Here is a 5,690-nt window from a genome sequence, read left to right on the forward strand (position 1 = left end):
AGGAGGTAGGAATTTACGGAGTTTGTAAAGCAGTCCCGGGTGCCAGACTCGATCAAAAGCCTGTTCTACATCGAAAAAGACTCCCGCGCAGTACATTCCGCGCTCTAAAGAAGACGAGACTACGTCCACCACACGATGACATTGCTGGATAGTGGAGTGGGATGTTCGAAAGCCAAACTGGTGATCAAGGATTATATGATTGGAACCCAGGATAGGGTTTAGGCGTTTCAAAATGTGTTTTTCAAGGATTTTGCCCAAGGTCGGTAATAGAGAGATAGGGCGATAGGGCGATAGGATGATGGTTATCCTGGAGGCTTTTGGGATTTGGGGATCATTTTAACTGTAGATGATTTCCAGGAGTCAGGAAAATATGTGGAACGGAGTACGGCGTTATATGTGTAAGTGAGGAATAGGATGGCTTTCCGAGGGAGAAGTTTTAGAATGTGGGATGTTATTAGGTCGTATCCAGGAGCTTTGCGGGTAGATAATCTTTGAATGATATTGGATATTTCAGAAGGATGAAATGCTTTAGGTGGGAGGGTCATTTGGGCAGTATATAAATTAATTTCAATAAGATAGAAATTACAAATAATACATGGGATAGTAAAACAAGAAAATACATGAGATGTATTATAGTTATAAAGAAATAAATAAATAATATGTTTACATATTCCCTAAGTCCATATTTAAATAATGAATATTATACGAGGAGAGATTTCACTTGGACACTCATAAATATTGCGACTGGCGGTCAGTAAATCATGAGGCATCAAGTAGATTACTAGTTGAATTATAGGAAATAATTTAGTATGAACAACCAGATTGCCTCATACAGTAAATTAACTATGACAGTGCTGGTAGTCACCTAAATAGGTAAATATTAATGCTACAGCTGATCCCATGATAGTGGTCTACGTAAAGTTTATTTTATATTTAGAGAAATGGAAGATTGCATTCAATTATATCGATCACTACTTCACACATTTGCCCTTTTCAAATCTGCAAAAAATATTAGTAAAACCCTTATTAATTCTAAAACAGGCTTAATGCGTCTAAACTAAAACGTCTATGCGTCTAAACAAAAGAGTCTTGAAAAATATGAATTAAAGGATACAAATTAATATACATATATAAATAAAATTAAAATAAAAAGTTCTGTTCTTATGTTATATATTACTAATGTTCATAATTATTATTGTATACCTGACTTGGCATACTTATCGTAAGATTAAAAATATTATCTGATTAGACTAAAATAATTATGCTGTGTCACTAGCAACCCACTGAAGTTGGGCAGTACAAATTTGTATTTGTATCCATTTTTAAACTTCTTTTGTGTATTCTATCCGTGTATATTTATATATTTTTTTAAATATAATTTCTCCCCCCCTATTATGTATATTATCATTTAATATTTATCTATTTTTAATATTTTCTTTAATTTTCTAAACTGTTTACTTTAAAATTATTTTCAAATGTAAACGCACTTCTAGCTCTGTATGGTACGTTGATTTTATTCTTATCCTTCTTTTTCCATCTCTTAGTTTGTAGTTTAATTTATATTTCTCCTTTTGATCTGTTATTATTTCCGTCTCAATTAACTTTTATTCAACTACAAACTTTTATTATTCTTATTCAGTTTTAACGTTCTATTGTACATCATTTTAATTTTCCATTTACTTTTCTCATTCATGTTTACATCACTTAGTGTTCACTTAAAAACTCTACACAACATGGGTATGTCAGTAACATTTCTATGGGTTCCAAGCCATGTAGGAATCGCAGGGAATGAACTGGCCGATCACGCTGCAAGAGAAGATATGCAGGCCTCTTGTAAAGTCAGAGATAAATGGCAATCTTTTTGGAACGAAAGCCCAATGAGTAAATTAAAAATTATTAAAAAGGATGTCAAGCCCTGTGGTACCTCCAGTCGTAAATGGCGTAAAGAGGAAGTTGTACAGACTAGGTTGAGAATAGGTCACACGAGGCTCACCCACTCCTATCTTATATTAAAAGAAACGCCTCCGAACTGCCAGTATTGCAATAACAATTTAACAATAAGCCATGTTTTCCAACGATGCCCATATTTTACACCACACCTCAATAGCACTAAGCCAAGATATCTCGAAACCATTGGAGACGATGATAAGGCAAAACAATTGGTGTTTCAGTTTTTGAAATCACAAAATTTACTGACAAAAATATAACTTCATCGGAAGGGGAAAAATTTAAAAAAAAATAAATTAATAAAATAATCAAATTAAAAAATAAATAAAATTTAACGAATATTAGCAAAATTAAATAAAATATAAATGGCGTTGATGACTAATGAAGTTTGGCTTCACTAAACAACCAAACAAACTTAGTGTTTGTATCTTTTTTTAGCTCTGATGAAGCCCTGCAACGTGGGGCGAAACGTTGACTCAATATAAAGAGTTTAATCACTATTTGAATTTTATTTGACCACACCGATACACACCTGGACCTTATTCCTTTTCTATTACTACACACTGTGAGCCATAATTAATATCATATTTTGTCACATGGAGACTGTTAACAATTAGTATTTCATTGATTATGAACTTTATCTAGCAAAGTTTGACTCTTTCTTATTACTTCATTATTAAGTGAATAGTTAATGAAGACCATAGATTGATTTTTTTTATTTTTATTAATTCGCAATAAGCCCCATAACAAGCGCGCTACGCTGGTCGCAACAACTAAATTTACAATTCCATTCTTAACTAACACCTGCTCGTATCGAAACTCAACTATAATTCAGAACTCATCTGTATGTAGCTGATCCGCGGACCGGGAGCCACGGGGAATCGGCTCCCAGTTATGGCAACTTTAATGAACTTTGTTAACAAGTTGCCCATTTCACACGCGCCACTCCCGTAAGCTCTAATGTACTCCCTTTAACACCTCCATCGCAGTTTAAACAATGGAACCTGAGAAACATATCAGAATATTAGCATAGTAATTTGTAAATAATCTAATATATAAAAATAAATATTTGTTTGTTCGTACTTTATGCACTAACACAACATTCATCCGATTGTGATCCGGGCATTTTACTGACTGTTCAAGATTACAAACAATAACATGAAGTTATGGAAGGAAAGGTTATAAGCTAAGTTGCTCAGAAATTCCGCTAGGAGCTCTTATGCATTTAACATGCCTTTAGTAGGGCTTCCTCATAATCCTGTACTTATAATATTTAACATGGTAAAGCTTTTGATCGAGTCTGTCACCCGGGACTGCTTTACAAACTCCGTAAATTCTTACCTTCTACATATTTTCTCATCATCCGTTCCTTTCTTACTAATAGATTATTCCAAGTAAACCACAATGGTTCCTATTCATCCCTCAAGGTAGTATTCTCGGTCCCATCCTCTACACCGTCAATACAGCTGACATCCCAACAACTCCTAACACTATCCTTACCATGTATGCTGATGACACATGTGTGCTCACAGTTAGTAATAACCCTTTGATTTCATCCCAAACTCTCCAGTCCCATATCACAATCCTCGAAGAATGGTGTCGAAATTGGAGGATAAAAATAAATCCCAACAAATCACATTTACTCTTCGTCGTAAACCTCCCGACTGCCCTACAGTATACTTTAATAATGTGGCTCTTACCCCTGTAGAACAGATTCGTTATCTTGGACTACATCTTGACAAACGACTAACCTGGAATCCTCACACAAGACTGAAAAGACAGGAAACTGCACGCAGATTCCGACTATTATAGCACTTACTAGACAAACGGTCTAAACTTCCAATCCATAACAAAAAAATGATCTACATGACTGTTATAATGCCAATCTGGACATACGGAGTTGAGCTTTGGGGCTCCACTAAACCTTCGAATTCCTCTCGTATCCAATCTTTACAATCCAAAATCTTTCGTAAAATCCTCAATGGTCCTTATTTTGTTTCTAATAAAACCATCCATAAAGACCTAAATGTTCCTTATGTAACCGATCTACTCCGGACCCGATATTATTCCTTCCATAATAAACTCCCTAACCACCCAAACTCAGTAGTTTCTAACCTTGCTTCCTCTTCCATTCCTGGCAATCCTCCGAGGCGCCTGAAAAGAAGATGGACTCGTGACCTTATATTGTAAACTGTTTTTAGAGTTCTACTACTGGGTAGTTTCACTACATCCTGTATCATATCATTATGTCATTATGATCAAATTAACTTGTTGTATTTTTTATACAGTTTTAAATATCAATAAATAAATAAATAAATAAACATGGTTAAACATATTATATTATATAACACTACGCCATGAATACCCCTAGTATATACATTAACTATAGGGAACAATAAAGGGGAAAGATAATATTAAATTAATTCTCAGATTATTACTGTTCAACTGTCATCGACACTACTTACTTAGCCAAACGTCTATCTTCCCAACTTCGAGGGGGTTAAAATAATTTTTTGTTTATTTTAATTTAAAATTCATTTTTTTTTTAAATTTAAATTAAAAAGCCTACAGGAAAAATAAAACAAAGATAAAATTAATGACAGGAATAACTGTTGGAAGAGGATGCTAAAGGGGAATCTCGTTAAGGGCAAAACACATATGAGTTTCTGGAGAAGCTCTTCATTAAAACGAAAACAATGCCGTCCCTTCTTTCATTCGTTTCAAATGGAACTGTTCTTTAATCACAAATGTTTTCTACACTTTTTTTTATTTTATTAATTTTTGGTAGGACATTTTTTTAAATGAAAGTGTGTAATCCTCCATTTCATTTCACAGGTTTCCTGAAAAATGAAAAAAAAAAAAAAATCCTGACAACTTTTTATTTCATTACAGTTTATACAAAAGCGCGATGTGATACTTACTTGCTTGCTATATACCAGGATTTGCTTATTTGGCAGAGCCACTGAAAGGTTTTAAATATTTTATAAAAAATTATATACTTGATGCAAAAGGATAAGGTCGACAAATTTCGGGTGATGATTCTACAGCTTGAAAACCAAAAAAAACCTTCTCCAAACCCCTTCCCATTCACAACCATAAGGGCATAATTTTTGTGTTTTTTATAGAACAGGACTTTTTAATGTGACCTCTTTGTTCGGGACACGTCACTGTCGATAGGCATCTTAAAACAAGAGCCCGGAATAAAAAGAAGCGAAGAGAAATAAAAAATGGCGGCAGTTTCAAAACCTTAAAAAAACATTAATTTTTCATTCGGAGCTCTATATTTTAAAAAATACCAACAACACTAAAAAATCTAAAAGAATATTATTTAAAGAAGAGTAAATTTTCTGAAATATTAGCCCTAATAGAACTATTTACGTCCAATAGTTCTCGAGATATAGCCTTTTAAAAAGCAACATTTTATAAAAATGTACTGAAAGATCAGTAGTTAGTTAATATATTTTGAGAAATCTATATCTCAGGAACTATGTGACGTACAGATGTCTATTAGCAATCAAATTAAAGCTAGTTTTATGCACTAAAAGAAGTTTATGCACTTTACCTTCGTAAGAATAGTAGTTTGTTTGTTTGGTTCTTTAGTGGCGCCAAACTTCATTGGTCATCAACGCCATTTATATTTTATTTAATTTTGCTAATATTCGTTAAATTTTATTTATTTTTAATTTTTTATTTATTTATTTTTTTTCTTCCGATCAAGTTATATTTTTGTCAGTAAATTTTGT

General features: G+C 33.2%; 1 protein-coding gene across 1 annotated transcript in view; it reads right to left on the bottom strand.

The window, feature by feature from the left end:
* Nucleotides 1-5,690, bottom strand: part of Fkbp14 (peptidyl-prolyl cis-trans isomerase Fkb14) — a 273,783-nt gene that overhangs the window by 169,782 nt on the left and 98,311 nt on the right. The window lies entirely within an intron of this gene.

This window comes from Halyomorpha halys, unplaced genomic scaffold (assembly GCF_000696795.3).
Source record: "Halyomorpha halys isolate HHAL.00 unplaced genomic scaffold, Hhal_1.1 Scaffold201.1, whole genome shotgun sequence".
Taxonomy (NCBI): Eukaryota; Metazoa; Arthropoda; class Insecta; order Hemiptera; family Pentatomidae; genus Halyomorpha; species Halyomorpha halys.